The sequence below is a fragment of the Triturus cristatus genome, chromosome 10 (genome assembly GCF_964204655.1).
Source record: "Triturus cristatus chromosome 10, aTriCri1.1, whole genome shotgun sequence".
In the NCBI taxonomy this organism is placed as follows: Eukaryota; Metazoa; Chordata; class Amphibia; order Caudata; family Salamandridae; genus Triturus; species Triturus cristatus.
In genome coordinates, this window is record NC_140593.1 from 996,959,873 (window position 1) to 996,973,062 (window position 13,190).

Consider the following 13,190-nt stretch of genomic DNA (forward strand, 5'->3'; position numbering starts at 1 on the left):
CACAATCAGTGCTGCAAGCCCACCAGCAGCATTTGATTCACAGGCCCTGGGCACACATGGTGCACTGTACTATGGCCTGACAAGTAAATCAAATCAGCCAAACATGGAATCACTAATCCATAACAATTTACAGGGAGTGCATATACACTTTAGCACTGATCACCAATGGTAAAGTGCCCAGAGTCATAAAACCACCAACAGGTCAGAAAAATATAGGAGGAAGGCAAAAAGTTCTGGGATGACCCTGCAAAAAGGGCCAAGTCCAACAAGCATCACGGAAGATGTTCTAGTTCAATGATACTCTTCTTATAGAGAATGGGATCTCCTTACTTCGTAGTGTAGTACATCAAGGTTGTGTGGTCTTTCCAGAGCAACCACTCTTGTTCCTCCCAAACAAATGCAAGCCTAGCTTTATGGTCCATAACTGCAGCATATGTATGTGGAGCTCTTTCTCTGCCTCTGGACAGCTGCTGCATGTATGTATGCCCCATCCTCCTTCAGACAAATCTGTTATGATTATCGCGTTTGTTTAAGGTTGGAAAAGACAACCAGCTATGAGGTTTGATGAAGACCTCCACCACAGCAGGGCTTTGACTGATAGTGTCTTTCACTGTGTTGCTGTATGAGCCAGTCACCGGCTTCCACTGGAGAGCTAGTACCTGCTAAATAGGTCACATCTGTAGCCTCCAGAAAGGAATATGATTGATGCAAGATGACCTAAGCTTTAAGAGGGATTTATATATCCTGACAAACACTGTTTGCTTGGAGGGAAATGCCTTTGCCATGGCCTGAAGTTTTGTAAATCTTTTTTCTGAGGTTAAAGCCTTCTCCAGTTAAGGTCCATATTTAAGTACCCTTTATGGCATCCTTGCATTGCAAAGGCTTCAGTCATATTAACAAAGCCACTCAAGGCCTGATTTGCTTGGCTTGGCTTTATAAATTATTGTAATGCAAGGCAGCTGCTTTCACTACGTCATGTTACATTTTAACATGTGAGGCGTTCCATGAGAAGGAGCCTGGGCATTCCCAGGCACCCACCCATTGATTTTGGCACATTCCCAGACTTGCAGAGATGTTTAAACCTGGGAATGTGTCAAAATGCTATGCCTTCTCAAATGAGGTGAAACGAGGAGGAGTATCTTTTTTTTCTTCAATATTTCCTCTTTATATGTGTGTTGCGTTCTGCAGCACACACAGAAAGAAGAAATGCCTCCAAGGAATGTTTTTGTGCATGAAGGTGTAACACGGGCACCCTTGCACTACGGTGCTGATGTGCCTGTGTTGGTGCTAGACAGCCCACGCTGCTCCAGAGCTAGGAGAGTACAGACATGCTCCAAAGCTTTGTTTATATGGAGCATTTTTGCTCTTTTCCTTTCATGCAGAGCAGCAACTTTGCATGCTTCCCTGTGTTTAATAAAATGTAAGTAAAAGTGCTCCTAAGTGTCTAAGATTGCCCCTAGGAATTTTAGTCTCGTCATAGGATGGATGGGGTATTTCTCAGTATTCAGGGTGATTCCTAGTTTTTGGAATAAGCTGATGCAGGTGGCGGCACAAGCCTCTTCCTTTGAAGCTTTGACGATACAGCCATCCAAGTACGCGTATACTTCATGACCTTATCTTCGCAGGAATGCAGCTCCCAGCACCAAGCACTTAGTAAAGATGTTAGCCTCTCTCCTTCAGCCCCCTGGGATGAGGTTGGCACGGGGTGACATATTTTGCAACATTCTTCGATCATATTGTCCTAGGATGGCTAAGACATTTGCAGCTTTCAAGGATATCCAGGCCATAGAGCTGAAGCTTTGCCCCAAGCCATCTGTATGGAGGTGCTGAAGCCAGAGTGACCAGGCTTTTTGATCTATGCTGGACTGCTGCCACGATGGAGTAGTCTTCGGGTGATCAGTCAAGTATGCTGGCATCAGTTCTTGTTCCCTGTTCTTCTTTTCCTGAAGGGATCTGACCGCTTGAACTGCTGCTGGTGTACACATTAGTTTGAGACCCTCCGACTAGACTAATCCTGGATTGGAATTGATTGTGCAGTTTTCTGAGGTTTTCTATGAAATAACGTAGAAAGCATTGCTGCTCCACAGACGTCATGGGAAGATGACAGGCAACTGTAGCCATGTTCGACATGGAGAAATCTCATACTGCTGCAGATATTTTCGTAGAGTTTAAAAGCAAGGTCTTTGAATGACTGCACCCAAGAGGGCTTAACATTGGTTTTGTTGCCACAGACAATGGCAGTAATATAGTTAAGGCCATGGGCGATGGTGGCTATTTCAGGGTCCTGTGTTTGGCGTACTGCATTAACATTATTGTTCAAGACTGTCTGAAAAAATAAGCCAGAGTCAGCAACTTACTGACCACCTGCAGAAGAATTTGCACACATTTCAGCCATTCTTTTTAAGCCTGAAAGCAGCTGAGGATCATTCAACTTGAGCATAGAATGCCAGTCAAAGCACTCATCCAGGAGGTGCCAACACGTTGGAACTCAACTTATTACATGCTTGATCGTCTGTTTGATCAGTACAGACCAATCAATGAGTATGTCATGCAAAGAATAAGGGATGCGACTGTGAAAGGCACGACCCTACAGATGGACCAATGGGGCCTAGTTAAATGCCTGAAAGAGATGCTTCTTCCTTTCGAGCTCTTCACACGTGAAGTCAGCAAGGAGGACTGTACTATGGGCCAAGCTATCCCATTGTTGCACATGCTAAAGCTGAAGGAGGTGTCTAAAACGTACACAGGTGTGGAGGATAATAATGAAGCATATGAGTTGGTGGAGAGCTTATCCCTTCACTTAGCTGAAAATACAAGGGTGCAAACTCGCATTGTTTCAGAAAAACATTACAATACAAATCGACACTGAATACGAACACATTAATTCCTTTTTCAGAAGTGGATGTTGCGCAATACAAAACTTGGATAGCTGAGGCAGCCAGTGACTTGGAAAATGAACGGCTGGTAATTAAAGGCCCGCTACTCAAACCCACAACAAGTACTGTAGCAGGGCATCCGGCGTCGAGTACAACTTCAAAGCTTGAGGGCAGTGCATTTGGCTCAGACCAACACTATCGACAACAGCAAGAACCGGATCATCAGCCCCAGTAAAATCGGCACGGGATTGGTATTTACAGCAAGGGCTTGCTAGGTCTAATGCTGATGCAAAGACAAAAGAGGCCCAGCAAAGTGGAGCAACCCTGAACATTAAGCGGATGGTCCAGGCCTGTCTGGATGACCCAACAGAGGTCTACATTGATCAAAACCCATTTCTGTATTGGTATGGGAAAAGGGGCCAATGGTCAGTGCTTAGCAGGCTGGCGATAAACTATCTGGCTTGACCTGTCGCAAGTGTCTCTTCTGAGCATGTGTTCAGTGCTGCTGGTGCCATTGTAACAGTGAAAAGGACCAGTGTCTCGCCCCAAAAAGTAGAGCGGTTGACCATGATCAAAATTAATCAGCACTTTATACCACCGAATTACAAAATACGTGAATCAACGCAGGAAGATAAGGACAGCGACTTGGGTGACGGAAGTAGTGTCTTAGATGATTACCTACTTCTGGTTGAACCACCAGAGTTTGAGGACGAGCTATACTTCCCTGACAACTAGGCTTTGAACTTCTTACTATCTTTCTTCCTTATCTTACTTTTATTTGTGTGTGTCTCAGTCTTTCTGGTTCGAAACTTCGAATCGCAACAAATCCATCACCACCGTCTTCTAGTCTTTTTTTTGCCATATTGGAGTTGCAGCTCTGTGCATTTAACTAAGTCCACTCTTCCGAGTCCTGTTTCATCCTCCTGACTCACCCTAAATCCATTTCCCTCAAGCCAGATGATGATTGGATGGAGAAAAGTACAAAAAAAGTTGCTTCGTCGAGTCCCTCTAAAAGAAGTGGAACATGACTACTATAGCTATCCTCCTTTCAAAGGCGAGAGAGACTGCCCCTTAACTTAAGCTGAGAACACGGAACAGGTAATGATGGCATGCATTGGACGCTTACTCTGAGTGATTGGTGTTTGTGTTGTTGTTGTTGTTTGTTGTGCATGAAGTGAATTCATTGTGTACTATTATTTAATCTACACACTAAAAATGACTCAAGTCAATGTTTCCCTTGTTATTTAATACCAAAATTGTACTTCTACTGCAGGCCGATCCATTGCATTTTTGAATATAGAATCTGGACTCACTCGGTACACTACAGACTGAGTTGGAAAAAATCTTCGCAGTCCGTAGGATCAGAGATGATTGATGGAATAACTCTGGGTGTTTCATGAGTGGCATAAAAGGTAAACAAGTCCACAACAACCACAGCAGACCTACATGTCTGTGTAGTGATGGAGTTGAGTCACGAGTATAGTAGTGGTGGTATGACAGCTGTGCATGCCTTTGATTTAGTTACTTACTTTGGAAAATGCTATGTTGCTGTATATGTGACGTGTGCTCTGTCTGGCTCAGTCAATATCTAAGCTAAGTGGAGGTTGGGTGGGCGCCGTGGGCCTGCTCTGTCTTGTTGCCGTTGTAGGTTAATGCTGGAAACAGACAACAGAGTAGACATGATTTAGCCATGCCGCTCTGAAAGTGTTTACACTCCTCCATAATTTATGGGGTTTTTTCTCCATGAACTTTAAATATCCCTTTTGTTTTTCCATTTATACTTACAGGCCGGCCTTTACCCTGTGTTAAAGAAAAACAACTCACACTCACCTACCAATCCGCATCCGCCAGGCAGGCAGCGGCACCCAAGATTGACGGACGCAGCGTCCATGGAAGGGAGGACCAAGAGGAATGCCGAGATGCAACTCCCCAATTTGACCAGGATAACATACAGTAACACTTTAATATCAACATTCATCATCTTTTAAATAATTAGTTTCATTTTTTCTCTTCAGTCGTTACGACTGTGTGTTGATATTGTTTGCTCTCTGCTTATAATTGATCCCTACAACTATTTTTTTATTTTCTTAGCTAGCTTTAAAAAGTAAGCCCGGTACAACAGAAGTAAACATTTGTTTAATTTGGGTCTCTCTGAGGGCAGACAGGCATGGCAAATTGGCAAATTACATAATAATTAATAATATACTGCTGCCCTGTACTGTTTACTAGTCTGTTTAGTAAGTACTACTTACCGTTAACCATCAGGTCATCATCATGCATGCATTTCCTTTTTCTCCCTTAACAGATTTATGGATATGATGGTCGTCTGCCAAGATTGTGTTTTGTTGTTTGTCCATGCGTAGTGTGTTTCTTTGTCAAACCTTTCCCCAAACCCCCCTTCCCAACCATTCATCAAACCCTAACCCTCTTCCCCCAGGCGGTGTGATTTATATTGGTGTGACTAAATTAAACGTACACCAATAATTGATCACACTACCAGTTCTTTCGTCTGAAGAACTAGCATTTCTGGACGGAGTTCTCACAACGGATGAGATAGCCCAAGCGATTAGAGGCCTTAGGTCCAGGAAAGCATCGGGCCCCAACGGTTTGCTGACCTATACAAACTCAGACCTGACAAACTCGCCCCGTATCTGCGGAGGATGTTTGAGGAAAGCAGGGATAAGGGGGAACTGCCACGCGACCAGAGGATAGCAACTCTGGTCACCATATGCAAGGAGGGCAAGCCACAGACAGACTGCGCCTCATATAATGATAGCTTTACAGCTGTTGACCCCATCTTCTCCGAAAGCTCTCACGTCTCCTTCAGCCACATCACCAAACTCCATTGGACCGACCATCGCTGCATCCACTTCCCCTTCCGGAAACCCACCACGCACCACCATACCCAACAGATCCCTTGCCGCTGCTGGAGCAAAGTCACCGAAGACCAGCTAACCACAACCCTCGCCCGGAGCCCACATGCCGCCCCCACTGACCCGACACCGCCGCCCGCAACCTCAGACAGTAGATCAAAGACTGCACTAACACTCGCCCGATCAAGTAGCCCTCCAACAGACACACCAACAAGAAAGCCAGCTGGTTCACAGAGGACCTCCAGGCCTCCAAGCAAACCTGCTGAAAACTAGAGAAAAAATGGCACCATGAACAGACACCGGACAGTTACGCAGCCCACAAGAACGCCACCCTCAGACACCATCACCTCATCAGATCCGCCAAAAGGGCCTCCTTCAAAGACCGCCTAGACAACAACGCACACAAAAGCAAAGAGCTCTTCAACATCGTGAAGGAACTCTCCAAACCCAGCTGCAACACCAACGGCATCCTACCTTCGCAAGACCTGTGCGACTCCCGTGCCACCTTCTTCCATCGCAAGATTGCAGACATCCACGACAGATTCAACACCATGACCGCCCCGACAGCCACTGAGACCTCCGGCCCCGCGGCCACCATCCGCACCAATCCCCTGCTCACCTGGACCAACATAAACGACGACACCATCAAAATCATGAACACCATCCACTCCGGCTCTCCGTCAAACCCATGCCCACACCACATCTTCAACAAAGCCAGCGCCACCATCGCACCCCATCTCCGCAAAGCCATCAACATCTCCTTCGAGACAGCGACCTTCCCAGAGAGCTGGAAGCACGCTGAGATCAACGCCTTATTCATAAAACCCAAGGCTGACCCTAAGGACCTCAAGAACTTCCGACCCATCTCCATGCTCCCGTTCCCGGAGAAGGTCATCGAGAAGACCGTCAACAGACAACTAACCCACTACCTCGAGGAGAACAGCATCCTGGACCCGTCCCAGTCCGGGTTACGCAGCAACCACAGCACCGAAACCGCCCTCATCGCCGCCACCGATGACATCAGGGCCTTGCTGAACAACACCGAAACCACGGCCCTCATCCTCCTGGATCTGTCAGCCGCCTTCGACACAGTCTGCCACCGCACCCTACGCACGCGCCTCCATGACGCTGGGATCCAAGACAAGGCTCTGGAATGGACCACCTCCTTCCTCTTCGGGAGAACCCAGAGCGTCCGCCTCCCCCCTTTCCGCTCCGAAGCCACCGAAATCATCTGTGGCGTACCCCAGGGCTCATCCCTCTGCCCGACATTGTTCAACATCTACATGGCACCGCTCGCCCACGTCGCCCGACTGCCCGACCTCAACATAATCTCCTACGCCGACAACACCCAGCTGATCCTCTCCCTCACCAAGGACCCCTCACCACCAAAACCAACCTCCATGAAGGAATGAAAGCCGTTGCCGAGTGGATGAAGAACAGCTGCCTGAAGCTGAACTCCTCCTCGGCCCCACCCCCTCGGACTGGGATGACTCCTGGTGGCCAACCGCACTGGGAACAGCACCAGCACCCACTGATCACGCACGCAACCTGGGGTTCATCCTCAACTCTACTCTCTCCATGACAAAACAGGTCAATGCTGTCTCGTCATCCTGCTTCAACACCCTCCGCATGCTCCGCAAGATCTACAGATGGATCCCCACCGATACAAATAGAACGGTCACCCAGGCCCTCGTCAGCAGGTTGGACTACGGTAAGGCCCTCTACGCAGGAGCTTCGGCCAAACTCCTGAAACTACTACAACGCATACAGAACGTCTCTGCACGCTTTATCCTCGACATCCCTCGCCGCAGCCACATCACACCCCACCTGAGAGACCTACACTGGCTTCCCGTCAACAAGAGGATCACCTTCAAGCTCCTCACCCACGCACACAAGGCACTCCACAACACCAGACCGGCATACCTCAACAGACGACTCACCTTCTACACCCCCAACCGTCCGCTCCGCTCCGCCGACCTCACCCTCGCCACCGTTCCCTGCATCCGAAGAGCGAGCTCTGGCAGCAGATCATTCTCCCACCTCGCCACCAAGACCTGGAACACCCTCCCTATCCTCCTACGGCAGACCCAGGACCTGCTAACCTTCAGGAGACTACTCAAGACCTGGCTATTCGAGCAGTAGCAGCACCCCCCCCCCCCCCCCCCCGCAGCGCTTTGAGATCCTCACGGGTGAGTAGTGCGCTTTACAAATGTTTTGATTGATTGAATGCTGAACCCAAGATCTTGGCTAGACTCCTTGCTACCAGGCTAGTCAAGGTGATTGGTGGGCTAGTGCGCCAGGACCAATTGGGCTTTATGCCTCAGCGCAATATGGCACTGAACCTCCGCAGAGTTTACGGAATAATGGGAAGGGTGGCCACCATCCAGGAGGCTGCAGTCATCGTGTCATTGGATGCCGCAATGGCCTTTGACACGGTTGAGTGGCCGTATCTTTTTGAAGTCCTCTGCAAAATGGGATTTGGTCCCAGATTTCTCCAATGGGTACAGCTCCTTTATTGAAACCCTCTAGCACAAGTAGTGGTGAATAACAAAAAGTCAGAAGTATTCACTCTGGGTAGGGGGACTCGACAAGGCTGCCTACTCTCTCCTCTCCTCTTCGCATTGGCATTGGAGCCCGTGGTGTCGTGGGTGCGGAGGGATCCAGTGATACGGGGACTCAAGTGGGCAGACACGTGGGAAGACCGTATCTCATTGTATGCGGGCGACATACTTCTTTACCTGGCCTCCCCAAAGGCATCCCTCACATCTGTTCTAGACATATTTGAATTTTTTGGCAAATACTCAGGTTACTCGATTAACTGGAGTAAATCTGTATTGTATGTCCTTAACGGCCCTCGGTCTGATTTCCCTTGGGGATGTCCAGTGCAAGTTGCCGCGACTGGTTTTAATTACCTGGGTATCTATATAGCAGCGAATCCAGCGAGTAGATTTGCCCACAATCTTCTCCCACCCCTGCAGACACTGAAGAGGGACACTGAGCGTTGGAAGGCACTTTAAAATGATGTCCCTGCCTCGCTTCCTGTATGTCTTGCAAAATTCCTCTGATCCGGTACCCCCAAGCTACTTTCGGCACATTGAGACCCTTCAGAGACGTCTGCTGTGGGATTTGAGACCACGTATAGCACTTGCTAAATCATGCTTGGTACGAAGAGGGGATAGGCCTTCCTGACCTCAAAAGATATTATTGGGAAGCGCACCTAGCCGCCATCAATCATGGCACATATAGACGAGCGGACGACCCAGGCTACGCTATGGATAGGTGGCTTCTGCCAGGTGGGAACTATAATAGGGCCTTATACTCCAAGACTGGGGAATGAAACCTGACTGGGCTGACTAAGCACTCGGTGCGCATATGGCACGCAGCCAGCAGAAGCCTGGGGTGGGCCTGGGGTGGGAACATAAGGTAACACTGGCCACCCCTTTGTGGGATTCAGAACTACTTGGGAACCTGTGGAAATCCAAGGGATTCAACAAGTGGGACCCCATTGGCATCTCTAAGGTTGGCGACCTCTGGGTTAAATGGGAGGTTAAATCATTTCCCTCCTTGCAACAAGAATATGACATCGCTGCCACAGAGTACTTTAGATACCTACAGGTGCAACATGCTGTACTTGCACTCCTCTAGAAGGGTGACACCCCCCCTGAATCCTCGCCCCTTGAGGACAGAATATTGGACGGCTACCTTCCGGTAAAAACCATATCACTTACATACAAAAAGTTGATAAACCATTCCAGTGATCCCCTTCGACAATTAAGGGAGAAATGGGAAAGGGATGGTATAATCCTGGACGACGAGGACTGGGTGGCAGCAGTAGCCTCCCCAAGGGAAGTAGCCATCCCAGCCAGGCTACGTCTGGTACAACTAAAGATACTGCACCGCATTTACATTACGGGGCAGAGACTAGTGAAAATGGGAAAGACAGATGATGGAAAATGTAAGAGGAACTGTGGAGGGGAGGGAACATTCCTTCACATACTATGGGAGTGCCCGCACATCCAGCGATACTGGGCAAACATACATGACACACTCTGTTAGGTACTCACTCTTGCAATCCACCTAGAGGCCAAAAGATGTCTCCTCAATGTGTGGGAGCCCATTGACTTGAACAGCAACCAAATCACATGGGTTACGTTGGGATTGATTATTGCAAAGCGTAATATCGCACAGATGTGGGAAGCAACACAGGCACTGACGGTTGCAGCATGGGAGAGGGACATGGACTGGTGTATGTTCCGAGAAAAGACAGTGTATGTAGCAAGAGGGTCCCCCAGGAAGTGGTCCCGCATATGGAATGACTGGAATATATTTCGGGGAATTATCTGTTCACCCCCCAGGACGCAAACATCTGATGATCCACCATCGCCGTGATCATGTCACCAACTGCGAAATACTAAAACACAACTGTCAAAATAGATTGTAATACAGCAACTTGCCATCTGATTATACTATGTCATGTAATGTCGATAAATGTTTGTTTAATAAAAAGAATTAACAAAAAAAATAATAATTGATCACGCTTGCTGGGGCAGATGTGGTGAAAGCAACACTGATTCAATTTCAAGGCAGGGCGAGGATCATCTTCTGCTTGCCCCCCATGCTCAGTACATTTCCAAGTCAATTTTTTGTCCAAAGTAACCTAATCCATCATAATTAATTGACGGTATCGATTGGATTCATCATCCTCCTTTTACAGCACTAAAGGTTACGCTTGTGTCGAGTAGCTCGACACAACTACAGTTTGTAACTTGCTGTTGTACTAGGCTATCCCTGCCCCTTGAGTCCAGTTGCAGAATGCATAGACTAGGAGGAGAGACTGACAGTACTAGTAGGACAAGTCACTCAGTGAGGGTACTGCATCAATCTGTTCGTATGTTAGAAAAAATCGGCAGATTATTTAAATCAAACACTGACTGCGGCCCTGCAGCAGCAAAGGAAACTGTGACCTAAAAGAGTAACCCCCCCACAAAACATTTGCATAATATGTAAAGTTTAAGTATAAATATAATTTAATCCCCTAACAAAAATAAACTATGTTAAAAAATAATCCCACCTGACCCACCCCTCTCCCTAACCCCAACCAATGTCCAAAAAGAATAATCCAACCAATGTCCGTTCAAAATTTTCCATATAAATTATAACCCCAACTTTTCCCCAACGTGCGCTCAATGCCCAACCACCAAAAAAAGGAATAAAAAAGGGGCAATCCAACGGGATCTCTCTATCAGCGGGCTCGCAGTCGCCGGTTAACCGCCAGGACCTCCTGCTTCAGTCCCTTTACCTGCTCTCTAGGCGTCTCATTTGGAGGAGCATGCGGCGCTCAAAGCTCCGCAATTGCATCCACGGGGGGGGCAGCAGTGCTGGATGTAGTGCGGCAGGCGGCTGCCAGACCGCGGCGCCGTACCACTCGAGGGGCCTGGCTGGGGCCCAGGGCATTGGAGGAGGCTGCAGATGCTGCCGCCTCCTCCGCCAGAGCCACCAACCGCCGATATTCATTTCAGATGGCCTCAAGCTTTCGGCGCCGGGCCATGGCTGCCAACTCCTTCCTGTCCGGTTTAGATGATTTTGTTGTTTCGGAAGGAGTAGCTATATCTAGAAAAAAAAGAATATTGTTGTAACCAATATACTCTTAGCAAAACAGTAAGACAAATTAATTCTAAACATAGTGGCACAGTAGCACTAGTAAGCACAGTACATAACATTTGTGGTATCTGTCCTACCACTTCCTTGGCCTCTAACATTTGTGGGAGTTTCAGGCATTATACTAGCACTATGGACTCACTCGAGTAGTACTCCAGTCTTCTTCTTCTCTATTGTTTAGCTAAATTAAGTAACCTTGTTGTAGCCGGCATGCCAGCTCAGTCAGCTTGCGCCCAAGACACATACTCATCTCGTGACGCAGACTCACATTAGTTTTATTTACTACTGTCTGCATGTGGGGAAGCTGACTACTACACAATCATCTTACTTTTCTATTATGGGTGGCACTGGCCATACTCTGTTACATCAAGGGCAACTGCTCAATTTCACTTTCACCCTGCCCTGACTACTATACTACAAGGCAGATGATATCTGATCCAAATTATCATTGCTTATATATGGGACGACATGAGGTACTTTGTTTTGATCGATTGTGTAACCATGCAGCCGATAGCCCACCCAAGGCAGACTGACACAGTCAAAAATAAATTAACATAGGTAGGGAGTGGGCCTCGAAGTTGGAGGGAGGGGCTTGATAACAACCTACATACACAATATATATGATGTCTCCACCTGTGCTATCTATGATGAATACCACCCAGGCATCCATCCATTCAAAGTAAACATGTCTATCCTTCTTCTTAATCTCTCAACAAACCTTAGATTGTTTCACCACCAACACCAACTATTTTAAACCACCACCCATGCGTCCTTCCTTCTTTTCTTGCCTTTGAGTTTGACCCATGAAACACCCCAGAGGATACTTGCTATCCACCCATACAGTTTCACCCACCCAGGCAGGCCTCTTTCTTTCACCTTCCACCCATCCTTCAACCACCCATGCATCTGATTCCTATCAGCCACCTATGCATGCATCCCACGCATCCTTCTCTGCCAGTCATATATATTACATCTCGCCCGTCCTTCCATCCTTCTTTCCCTTTTCGTTCAACCCATCCATCAAGGTCATCTGATCTGACTCCTACTCTTCGCCATAAAACTTTCTCAGCTGAGTTGAAGTCAGATAGAAGAGGCCATTAGTTACTCAACTACTCCCGTCGCTAATGCTATTGCTCTAATGCTTAGTAAAGGGTGTCTTCTTCAACCGTTGTTCACAACAACTTAGTCTATCTCAACTTACACAACACCCTTGCAGTGAGTATGTAACTATTGTCAATAAGTAAGGAATATAAGTATAACGTACCACCGCCCACCACTGCTGCTGGCTCACCCACCCCTGTGGCAGCTGCCGCATCCACTGCTTCCTTCTGGTTGGCGTCGCCTGCCCCGCCGTTGGCCCCGGCACTGGTGGTCGTGGCCGGTACGCCTAGAAAAAACATTACACATTTTTTAGATGCCATATACACTTCCCCCTATTTTTCACTAGCAAGATAGAAAAAAAAGTTAAAATACATACATATACCACATACATCACTACAAATCGAGTACTAGAGTAGAGTAGACACTACTAGTAGTAGTATCTCCTATCAAAAATAGTAAAATATCTGGTTGGGCATTTTGTTTTTAGGAATTGTCGAAAAGCCTCTCAAGATTAAGACTAGAAGAGGCCAACCCAAAGGACTGGACTCGGTGGCTAGAGCTATTAGTGAATCTGAGTTTTAATAAAACCTTTTAAATAAAGAGCGGCCAACTGGGCAAGCTTAGCTACAGACAGACTAATAATAGTAGTTTTACAGAGAGCCATATCGGAGGCAGTTAAAGG